General features: G+C 39.8%; 1 pseudogene; it reads left to right on the forward strand.

The window, feature by feature from the left end:
* The first annotated feature begins 6,315 nt into the window (after nt 1–6,315).
* On the forward strand, nt 6,316–7,732 carry LOC142848230 (actin-related protein 2/3 complex subunit 1B pseudogene; annotated as a pseudogene).
* The last annotated feature ends 4,765 nt before the right edge of the window (nt 7,733–12,497 follow it).

Here is a 12,497-nt window from a genome sequence, read left to right on the forward strand (position 1 = left end):
CTGTCCCCTTCTACCACATTTCCTGTCCCCTCTCCTCTTCCTGCTACCCTGTCTCTGTTTCTTGCCTTGTTACCTGTTCCCATGCCTTGTCTTCTGTTCTCTTCCTCCTGTCCCCTTCAAAAATTTAGCAAATCTGAAACACAATCACACTGGGTCAAAGGACAAAGTTGCTTTGGTATTTTTAGAGATATTAGTTCAAGTCTCCAAATGCTATACTATGATGCAGAGATGTGATTGCAGGAGTTTCATTCAATTTTATTAATAATGAGTAGTCTTCGTCCCATATTTAGTGTTGTTCTTGTTTTTATAATTTTTTTTCACATGCACAGAAAAGTTAAAACTTGGCACAAGAGTAATTGGAAAATAGGCATCAGTGTAACCACAGAAAAATACCACTGAGCCAAAATATCTCAAAGCTTATTTCTGGACCAATTATTTTAATTTCTCACCTTCTCAAGTGATGTCCAACTTGTTATTCAGTTACTTGGAGACAAAAAGAAATTAGAATATGGCGTTTGAGGTGCAGAGTGGTGATACCAGATTTCTTCAAAGACATTCCTTTCTGGGACAGTCCCTTAAAATTACCTCCATTGCATTTTCTCACTCAAGTTTGGAAAAGTGAAACACAATGTACAAGCCATCCTTCCACAGAGGTGTGCCCAACTGCTGCAGAAATACTGCACAGTATAAGATGATAGAGGCACATCCCGTCTTATCCCAATTACATGTAGAGTTTTTGGTTTTGCATATCAAGGAAAAATGAACTTAAATTTCAAAAGGAAAATCTCCAAAGAACAAAATAAAACATAGTCTTAGAAGAGGCAAAAGCCCCCTCTTATCCTTCACACCTTGCAGCCTGCAACAGACAAGAGATCTGATCCTCCCTTTACCATCTGAAGCACTCAAGAAATGTCCCTGCCCCTCAAGTTGGCAGAACAGCAGAGCTGCCTAATGGTACGAGGTGGAGGTGAGGGTGACCCAGTCCTGATGCTAGGACATGTGGCAGCCTTGGTGGAAGAGAGATGCCCTCCCAATCTTCTACTTATCGTCGCCTGACACAGGTGGAGGAGTTGGCCCTGGAGTCGTAAAAGCGGGAGGGCTGTCCCTCACCAGCTGCATGAAAGCAGGAGAACTGGCTCCATCCCTGGCTCATTACTGCAAGAGATGAATTAGCTGGGGCAATGCTGAAGAGCTCATCCAGGAGTAAAGACCAGGAGAACTGGAGGACGGACCAACCCTGCAGCTGGCCAGGCCCATGGTTATGAATTGACCTGCCCTAATATCTACCTAGTCTATGATCTCCTGGAGCACGTGAAGGGACCTGACCTGTACATCCAAAGTGGCAGGGTCTCCACAACTAGGGCAACAACAGGTTATCCAAGAAAAGTCCTAACAAAGGCCCAGCATCAAAGTGTAGTAAGAAACCAGAGGCCTCAAATCAGAACAATGACTCTTTGCAATGAACACTTGCAAGTAAAGATGTATGGACAAAGGGGTGCATTGCATGACTCACTGGGTAACACGGCAGCTTACATGATGAGATTTTTAATTTCCTGATTGTTCTCCCTTTTTCTCTCTTAAATTTTGTTGTTGTTGTTGTTTGGGGGAGCAGTGCAGAAGGAGAGGGTGGATGGAAAGTGAATGGGATCAAGACACACAGAATAAATAAAAAGAAAGTTGAAAAAGAAAAGGCAGATCAAATTATGTTTATTTCAGGCAACCTTGGCAAATATCAAGTGGTTATAGTCATGCACACTCACGGTTTGACCTTCTGTTTTGCTTCATTTTCCTACATGTCTGTTTTGTGCCAGTATCATAGTGCTTTTATTGTTAGAACTGTGTGATATACCTAAAAATTTAGTACAGTAATCCTTCCAGAATTGGTCTTTTACACAATATTTTTTTGGCTATCCAGGATCTTTTGTATTTCTATATGCATTATAGGAATTTTTTCTATTTATGTGAAAATTGTCCACATTACTACTTTGCACAGAACAGAGAGATCAATGAGATAGAAGTACCTGTCATGAAGAAGTTGCACTTATTAGCCTGATAACACTAGCAATTAGCTTTTAGATTTTGGTGGGTTTTTTTTTTAGTTTTTAACATTTATTTATAATTGAGTTAGGATATCAAAGTATTCCAGGCTTGCATTTGTCTCCAAATCCTGCTGCCTCTATTTTCCAAGTGTTCCAGGTGTTGGATTTACAAGCATATATCAAACAGTGATACATCATATATATGTGTGTGTGTGTGTGTGTGTGTGTGTGTGTGTGTAATCATGTATCTAAACAAAGTTGAGTTGACCTTTATGTTTGATTTCTTAGCATTATTAATTGAGTCTACATGATTAGAGGAATTCTGACAATCTCAAATTTTAAATGCATAAACAATCAATGTTACAATGTCCTTTATGCTCACATGAATGAAAAAATATATTCGCCAAGCTATATTCTTTCACTTTTGAATTTTCACTCCCCTCATTTAAAAAAATAGTTTTTCCACCAATGTTCTGCTGTGTTTTGTGAAGATTAAACAAGAGTTTTCATGTCACTGTGGTTCACTCCATTCAGACTAGACTAGGCCATTTGGGAGCTGTCACCTGAAATGGAAAAATTGTCACTTTTTCATAAATGGGCAGAAATAAACCCTCTAAATAAATGATAATCAGGAACAGACATTCACAGAACAGCGGTGAAGGTTTAAGAGACTGAGGCATATAATGAAAACAAATAAAAAAGTAAACTAAACCAAAGGCCTTGCAAGGTGCAATGATAAATCTTTCTGGGCTATTGGAATTATTTGAAAGACAGAAAGCATCTCTGGGTGACCCTTGGATCATCTTATCTCTACCTATACAGAACCTGACAACTTCAGTTTTCCTTCAGGGACAAGAGTAAAGGACGGAAAAGAAACATCAGTCAAAAGAGGGCAAGCAGAGCAGACCTGAGCTCTCTGACTTGAGCTATTGATGAATCCTAATAAAACTCTTTAGGTTAGCTCTTTCACCTGGTAGGACTAAGGAATAAGAAAGCTTGTGGGAATTTTGAATCCTTTGCTGTTTTAGCTTTTAAGAAAACACAGTCAAGCTAAGTTACTCTTGACACAGAAAGAAAATGAAATATTTAATACTGTAAAAGTGGTAAAACTTATTAATTTTATCCTTGTTAACTGTTTCCTCACAATAAATGCTGAAAAAATCTATACACATTTTTAAAAACAGAGGATAAGAGACTTTTGAGAGGACAAATGTATATGTTGCAAAGTATTTGGATTTTACAAATGAATGGTATTATCAACTCAGAACACAAAGAAATTTAAAATATAATGTACAGACACCAAATTAGTGACAGAAAATAGGTTTGAAATGGCAGACTTCCTACATTCCCAAATATCAACACTTCCTTACAATCAGGATGATTGCAAGTCATTGTGAACTTTGGTGTGCTAAAGCAGCTATTTCCACTTGTGCATGCTGGGTTTCAAGTATTTGAACAAGATGTAATAAAGATAATATTCTCCATGGAAGGTGCCAAGCCTGGAGCTAGGATGAGCAAAATATGCCTGCCTATGGTGATTGATGCTGACTGCAAGAAGTATTGCCAGTTTCTCTCCCCATGGGCCTCTAAATGAGCACATCTAAGCTTCCCTTCCACGTGGTGGCTGTATTTCAAAGATAGGCATCTCAAGAGAAAATGTTTGGAGGAAGCCATTATTACCTTTTCTAATGGAGCTACAGAAGTAAGATGTGATTTGTGACGTACTTCTTTGGAAGACTTCCTAGCTGCCAGCAGAAAAGAAAATGAATGATGAATATGGCTTCTGCTCTCAGTAGGAATTTGTGGAATTCTAGAAGAGCATGAGGCACAAAGATAATAGTGTTTAGACATTTGGGGGAAAGAACAACTAATGAGGAAACTAGCTTACTGAAGTAGTGAGACAATTACGTTCCAGCTCAGTAGCTGCAATCCCTGAGCCAGAAGGCCAGAGCATTTCTCACTTCTCCAGCAATCCTTCTTCTCAGTTACACAGCAATAAGAAAGTGTTGCAATATGACCCCCTGACAAGTAGGAGTAACCTCTGAGGAAAAGAGGCATATCTTGTAAAATCGAGTCTTACAGGCAAAATGAAACAACTTCTGAAGTTGGTATCTCATAAGATTGGCCTGAGGGAATTAACTACCCTAAGAATATTATTTATAGAAAATGTGGCCATGAAGACTTTTCCAATTCTAACTCAGAGTTGTAATTGGTCAATATTGTGTCTAAGAACAGAAACCATGGAAGCACTGAGATCAACAGTTAATAAAGTGGGCTTCATGAAACTGAAAAAATTCTATAAGGAAAAGGACACTGCTTAAAAAACAAATCAGCAACCTACAGAATGAGAAAAGATCTTCATCAAACCCATATCTGACAGATGGCCGATAGCCACAGTATATAAAGAACACAAGAAATTGAACGACAGCAAACCAAAAATTTAATTAAATTTAAATAAAAATGAGGTACAGGTCTCAACAGAATAATCTTAAATGGCTAACAATCACTTAAGGAAATATTCAGCATTATTAGGTATCAGGGAAATACACATAAAAACAACTCTGAGATCCTATCTTATACCTGTAAGAATGACTAAGATAAAAATCAAAAGTGACAGCTATGCTGGAGATGTGGATCAAGGGGAACACTCCTTCTTTGCTGATCGTAGTGCAAGCTTGTATAGTCACTTTGGAAATCAATATGGCATTTTCTTGGGAAATTGGGAATAAATCTATTTCAAGAGTTATCTATACCACTGCTATAAATGAAAGACACTCTATCATACCACAAGGACAGCTTTATTTGCAATAGACAGAAACTGGAAACAACCTAGATATTCTCAACCAAAGTATGGATAAAAAATATGTTACATTTACACAAAGAAATATTACTCAGCTGTTACAAATAATGGCACCACCCAGACACAGAAAGACAATTATCACATGTACTCACCCATAGGTGGTTTTTAAACATAAAGCAAAGAAAACCAGCCTACAAAACACAATCCTAGAGAACTTACGCAACAATGAGGACACTAAGAGAGATTTAAATAGATCTAATCTACATGGGAAGTAGAGAGTAGCAACAGACAAGATCTCCTGAGTAAATTGGGAGCATGGGGACCCAAGGGGAGGGTTGAAGAGGGGAGGAGAGAGGCAAGGAGGGGAGCAGAGAAAAATGGAGAGCTCAATAAAAATAAATAAATAAAAATAATGGCATCATGACGTTTGCTGACAAATGAATAGAGTTAGAAAAGATCATCCTGAGTGAGGTAATCCAGACCCAGAAAGACAAACATGGTATGTACTTACTTATAGGGGGATGGATATTAGCTGTAAACTAAAGGATAATTATGCTACAGTCCACAGTCCAAAAGAAGCTAAGTAACAAGGAAGATTCAAGGGGGGAAAAAGGTGAATCTCACCATGAAAGGGAAATAGTAAGATGTCACAAGTGGGTGTGTGAGGGGTCTGGAATGGGGATGAACATTGGAACAGGAGGGATCTGGTGGGCAAAAGTGGGATAATAGTTTTCTTTATTTGGCTTTACACAACTGTAACAAAGGACACCTAACTCAGAACCTTCAAAGGAAAGCCACCCTTTCCTTTTGAGATGACACCAGCTATCACAGAGCTCAGTATTGCTCAAGGCACACAAATTGTTGGACTGAGCCTCCAGGGTTTTATTTTGAGTCACTGCAGCCTGCATTTATCACAAGAGCTCCAGAAATATGGTTCAATAACAATGTTTTGGGTACCATAAAAGGACCCATTCTTTCCTCTACCCCTAAAGGAGAGAAAACTTGCAAATTTAGTTCTGTCAGGAATGTGTAGAGTGCCTTTATATTTGCACCACAGAGATGACCAAGGGGGAAGCATTTATAAACCAGTTCCTCTGTGCCGCGCACCATGCCCCCGTGTCTGCGCTCTGTGCGCTGGCACCCAGTTCGCGAGCTTCAGGCAAGGGAGCTGGAGGTTAAAATACACAAACACACACAGACAAAGAGACAGCGACACAGGTCATCCTTGAATTCCCCAAGAATGCCCCCTTCATTGTGTTCAGGAGCAGATTATATAGAGATAGCCACGCCCCAGCCAAAGTCACCAGAAACTACTCTCCTGCCATCAGGAACTCCTGAAGGTCTCTGCTCAGAGCAGCTATAGGCACTCAGATCAGGGGGAAACAAGTTGTTTACAAGAAATTCAGGATCTAGGCCCCGCCCCCCGCCCACGAGGAAGTGGCTGCTCCCCTGCACCGGTCTCGTTCGGCGTGTAGACTGTCCAGAGTCTGCGCGCCCCGAGGAGACAAGTGACTATGGCCTACCACAGCTTCCTGGTGGAGCCCATCAGCTGCCATGCCTGGAACAAGGACCGTACACAGATCGCCATCTGCCCCAACAACCATGAGGTACACATCTATGAGAAGAGTGGTGCCAAGTGGAACAAGGTTCACGAGCTTAAGGAGCACAACGGGCAGGTGACAGGTATCGACTGGGCCCCTGAGAGTAACCGCATTGTGACCTGTGGCACAGACCGCAATGCCTATGTGTGGACACTGAAAGGCCACACTGGTCATCCTGCGGATCAACCGAGCTGCCCGCTGTGTGCGCTGGGCCCCCAATGAGAACAAGTTCGCGGTGGGCAGTGGCTCCCGTGTCATCTCCATCTGTTACTTTGAGCAGGAGAATGACTGGTGGGTGTGCAAGCACATCAAAAACCCCATCCGCTCCACCGTCCTCAGCGTTGACTGGCACCCCAACAACGTGCTCCTGGCTGCCGGCTCCTGTGACTTCAAGTGCAGGATCTTCTCTGCCTATATCAAGGAGGTAGAGGAGCGGCCAGCCCCGACACCATGGGGCTCTAAGATGCCCTTTGGGGAGCTGATGTTTGAGTCGAGCAGCAGTTGTGGCTGGGTGCATGGCGTCTGCTTCTCGGCCAATGGGAGCCGTGTGGCTTGGGTCAGCCATGACAGCACTGTGTGCCTGGCAGACGCTGACAAAAAGATGGCTGTAGCAACCCTGGCCTCGGAAACCTTGCCACTCCTGGCCATCACCTTCATCACAGAAAATAGTCTAGTGGCAGCGGGCCACGACTGCTTTCCTGTGCTGTTTACCTATGACAATGCTGCGGGGACATTGAGCTTTGGTGGTCGGCTGGACGTGCCCAAGCAAAGCTCCCAGCGTGGCCTGACAGCCCGCGAACGCTTCCAGAACCTGGACAAGAAGGCCAGCTCTGAGGGTGGTGCAGTCACGGGCGCTGGCCTAGACTCACTGCACAAGAACAGTGTCAGTCAAATCTCGGTGCTCAGTGGAGGCAAGGCCAAGTGCTCGCAGTTCTGCACCACAGGCATGGATGGTGGCATGAGCATCTGGGATGTGAAGAGCTTGGAGTCAGCCTTGAAGGACCTGAAGATCAAATGAGCGGTGGAGTGCCACCCTCATCCCAGCTGCTGGGAAAGAAGGAAAGGGGCTGGGGAGGCTAAGGGTTGCTTTGCTGAATGCTTCTAGGGTGCCAGTACAGGGCTGCTCCCCAAGAAGGGAGAAGACAGGTAGGAACTTTCCTACCTATTCAAGGAACATGTTAAAGAAATGCTTTTACTTATTGCTTAAAAAAGAAAGGGAAAAAAAAGCCCCTAAGCACAATGCTGGTCATGAATTGCTTCAGAATATGGGGTAATAAACACACCAACTGTGAAAAAAAAAAAGAAATTCAGGATCTGGGGTCTCACTGCTCCCAACACCTCTGTACACATTGGCACTGACATGTTTGAATCTGAAAATATCACTTAAAATTTTGCAGCATGAATACTGTTTATTTCCAACTGCAGTTTGAAGAAAAGATTTTTAAACTTTCAGGTATGACCCCCACACAAGTAAGTGTAATTGCCTATGGGTTGGTAGCAGTATGAGTTTCTGAAGGCACAATAACTAAAATTTAAATTAAAAATCAAACACATAATGGATATGAGGTAGGCATTTCTGGTTGATCATATTGTTATAATGCATATTGCAGTCTTGGTGATGAACACCAAACCAACACACTTCACTATAGACTCCATCATGGTGCATACGTTACTAGTGAGTAATGCCTGAATCACCTGAGCTCTGATTTTAGATTACTGCTTAATATTAATTGCAGTGATTCTATTCTGTGTAGGCATTTTTATGTTCTTACAGAAGCATGATGGTTTAAACAGGGAAAACAAACATTTTTAATATTGTCCCACCATTGTTTCTCAGCATGTGAGTATCTAATTAGTATATTAGTGGATTATATTATGTTAGACAGATATGCTCATCCATCTTATTAGCATGCAATTTGTTCTCAGTTTTAATAAATAGTCAGATTACATGCATACTGCTGGCATCAGCTATGCTTTACTCTAAGTTCCTCCATACTGTATAATACAGTGGTGTTTCAGGTTTGTGCATTGCCCAACAAGACTGTTTTAAAAGCAAGTTCGACTCCATTTTGAAAGAAAAGAATGAATGTAAGCCCTGCTTAGACTCAGAAATTTCGCCACCTGTCTTTATGCATTCAGCACGCACATATTGTTGTGGGACTGCTTATACACTGAAGATATATTGCTGTGATTAGTTATATAAAGAGCTGAATGGCCAATAGCTAGGCAGGAGGTAAAGGCAGGACTTTCTGGTAGAGAGAAAGGAAGGAGTTGATGAATCTAGATACACAAGAGACACCAGGAGACACAGAAGGAGGACGGGTGGTATGTGACAGAACCTAGATCATTATGAATAAGTTAATTTAAGTTATAAGAGGTAGTTAAAAATAAGCCTAAAATAAGGCCAAATTTTCATAATTAATAAGTCTCTGTGTCATTATTTGTGAGATGGAAGACCAAAGAAAAATCTAACTGCAACACATAAATGGCTTATACCTATGAATAGAAAGGCAACCATCCTTTCAGCTTCTTGGGGGAGAATTAAAACTGTGGGGGCATGTGTAAATGCACTGATCAAGGAAAGGGGGTAACTCCTGTGCCTGGGCCCACAAAGTAATGAACACCTAAGATGGATGGCATGGCACCACACCAATCTATCACTAGATGTCCTCACAAAATAAAAAAACAATTTCTTATTTCATTTTCCAGGTTTTGAACCCATCCTTCACCATATGCTCCAATGTTTTAAACAGAAAGATCCCACTATGCCACTATCTCTTTCAAACCACTTCTGTAACCAGTTCAGAATGGCCACTTGCATGTCTTGATGCAGCCTTCTTTTGTTTGAACCTTCTCACCTTTCACTCACTGTCCTTTCCCTAGTTATATATCCCTTGGCTTCTTTGGAACTTATTGCTCTTAAATTTTAAATCACAAAAAAATAAATGGCAGAATTAGGGCAAAATAGATGCCACAAGAAATGTCCAAATAAAGCATCACGATTCACACCCTCTTTTAGCAAAGATGTTGTAAGTCTTTCCCTCTGAAAAAATGAAAACATCTCATCACAATGAATTTGGTGCAACTGAACTTCTCTAGGTGTTCAGCGACAGTACAATAAACAAGTCTGGACATGAAAGATTTTGCTGTTTTCTCCCAAGGTTTTCCACGATGGTAGTTTAGGCTTTAGATCACGGTCATCAACATATGATTAATACTAAAAAGAGTCAAGGTAACCCAAGGAGTGCGTCCCCTTGAACAGGATGACAAATCAACAATGTCATGTTTTATCTAGGTTAAGTTGTTGATCATTATAAGAATAATTCGTTATTGTAACATTCCAACCATTTTTACAAAGTGCATGTTTTGAACAACCTAGAGAAAAATCTGGTAAATTTGTTTCTGACTGCTGAAGCATGTTGTCCTCCCATTTTTTTATTTTTGTGAAGGAGTTGATTAAAATGCACAGTCCCACATTTTCTGTGATAAATACATTCCTTAATATATTTTCATATATATGTAATTATGTATACATGTGCATATGTTATGTGTATATTACAATTGTGTGTTTTATAAATATTTATGCTACACTCACTTAACCTCAATACATCAAATAAATTCAGTATTATTTGTATAACATTCACAGGGAAGGAGAAACTTAGCATATAACTTTTCTGGCTAAAATATAAGCAGAAGTAAATCTATATCCCAGTCATCTTTATTCAACTGCTGAAAACAAAAAAAAAAAAAAGATAGCTTAAGCCTCCCTTTGCCATTACTTATTATGACTGAGAAAATGAATGTCAAAGTAAGTCATAATGAAGGTGATTTTCACAGACCTACAGGGCTGAATAAGAAAAATATAATTAGCTCTCGTTTTTGAGAAATAGTTGCAAAATTAGTTTGACTTTAAGATGCTGAACAAAGCACACTTATCATCCCTGCGTATATTTATTGCAGCCATCCTTTTGCCAATACCCTGCACTTGCAATGAATTTAGGCCCCTGTTTTGCTCTCCTTGGGCTGAGTCTGAGTACACATGAACAGCTGAGCTGGGGATACGCATACACATAAAAAGAGCTAGTAACTAGCTAAAATACATCAGATATCACTGCAAGGGCTCTATAAGTTTCATTTATTTAATTTCAAAAATTATTATATTCATCAAATACACCTATTTTCCTATTAAAAAATAATAAAACAGGAGCAAATAGTTAAATTAGCAGAGATCATTCAGTCATGACCAGATTGGAAACTAGCTACACTCCCTTAGCAAATTCAGTTTCAACCCAATGGGAAGTACTCCAAAAAAAGAGAGAATCAGCATAGAGGCCAAGAAAAAGCAAGCTTATCTCACATGAAAATCACAAGAGGTTATATCAGAAACAATCAGAAACTGTAGTCTCCCTCCCCCACCAAGCCAGAAGAGATTCCACAAAAGTCTTGTAAAAGCTTAGTGATCTAGTCCACACATTTCCTTCATTTGCTTACTATTCTCACTATTGAATTAAAAAGTCAAATTTACATTTGACACATGTAAATGGGAATAATAGTTTTTGCATCTTATCTAAGAGTCTTGAATGCTGTTATTGGATACTGTCAGTTTATCCAGTCTATTCTGTGAAGAGATGTCTGATGAAAGAAACTGTTTTTCTTTTCTGACCCAAGACAGGGCTGTGTTTCCACTCACGGGAACATGAAGCCCAGTAGTTCTTCATTCATTATCCTTCATTACCCTATGGCCTCAATCTCATGTGACAAACAACAGACAGCATTAATGAGTACTAAACAAGACCACTGGCTAATTCACACCACCATAGTTAAATACTATGTTTTAAGATCTGGATCATTAACATTTCCATGTGGAATAACTAAGGTCATAGAACACATTCAGGCTACAAACAACAAAGGCATTGACTGATTATAACACAACAGAAAAGAAGTAGATTGGCCTTCATGCTTCTGAGTTTCAGGAAACAGGTCTTATTATATACCATCACCCTCCCTGGATCCTTCCCCTTCCTGTTATGAACTCCTGATTACTAAATTTGAAGACTTTCGCCATCATGATAATCTTTTACAGTTTAAAGTGAAAACTCAGAAGAATTTGGCTCATGGATGAAACCCTTTTAGAAAAATGCAATTCCTACACCTTCAACTCCAGGAAAATCTTCGTTGTTCAAACGTCATTCACAGGTTACAATACAAATGACTCAAAATAATAGGAGCACTCTCCTGTGTGTTCAAATTCTCTGAAATATTACCTTGATAGACCAGTCAGACAATTTGTTCTAAAAAGAAGTGTTCCTAATTGCAGCTGTGTGTCATCATCACACAGCTTGGTATTCAGTTTGACATAGAGTACGGTAGATTTTCAAGTATTTATAAATTCTCCTCATCCTTGAGAGTGAAGTAGCAGAACTACACTTTTCCTATTTGAGTGTTTGTAAGGCAGTTCTTCTCTCTGCAGAGTAGTGTGATGCTGTAAAATTGCTTGTGTAATCAAACTCATGGGATGTGAAGATAATGCGTGCTAGTATGCACATCGCAAAAGTGACCTTTAAAACTATTAACACTTTTAAGAATCTTTTCCCATCACCTGTAAATATACAGGGTAGAAAGAAGAGAAAAATTATTATGTATTTGATACACTGTTATTTGAGATTTTAGAAAATTTTCTTCCAACCTTTGTGAAATGTTTTTGTGCAGTCTTTGGAACAATGCTGGCCTTCTTCTCCCATTAGAAACCATAGTAAGAAGTGAACTTCTTAACACATTGCCCTGTGTCTGTCTAAATGTGAATCTGTCTTTGCATTTTTGGTGGTATGCAATAGCTCTGAGGTTCATTTCCTGTCAGTTTTTATGTTCACATCATTTGCTCTGAGATATTGACCTTTTATTTTATTTAGTCAAAACTACTTTCCTCTTTTATGTAAATGAGAATCCTTTTATGAAGATTCTATAGCTACATGTCTAAAATCATAAAAGCTTAGATTCCTTTCTCTCTTTCTTTCTTGTTGTTTTGTTTTGTTTTTTTGAGACAGGGTTTCTCCGTGT

The sequence above is a fragment of the Microtus pennsylvanicus genome, chromosome 4, assembly GCF_037038515.1.
Source record: "Microtus pennsylvanicus isolate mMicPen1 chromosome 4, mMicPen1.hap1, whole genome shotgun sequence".
Taxonomy (NCBI): domain Eukaryota; kingdom Metazoa; phylum Chordata; class Mammalia; order Rodentia; family Cricetidae; genus Microtus; species Microtus pennsylvanicus.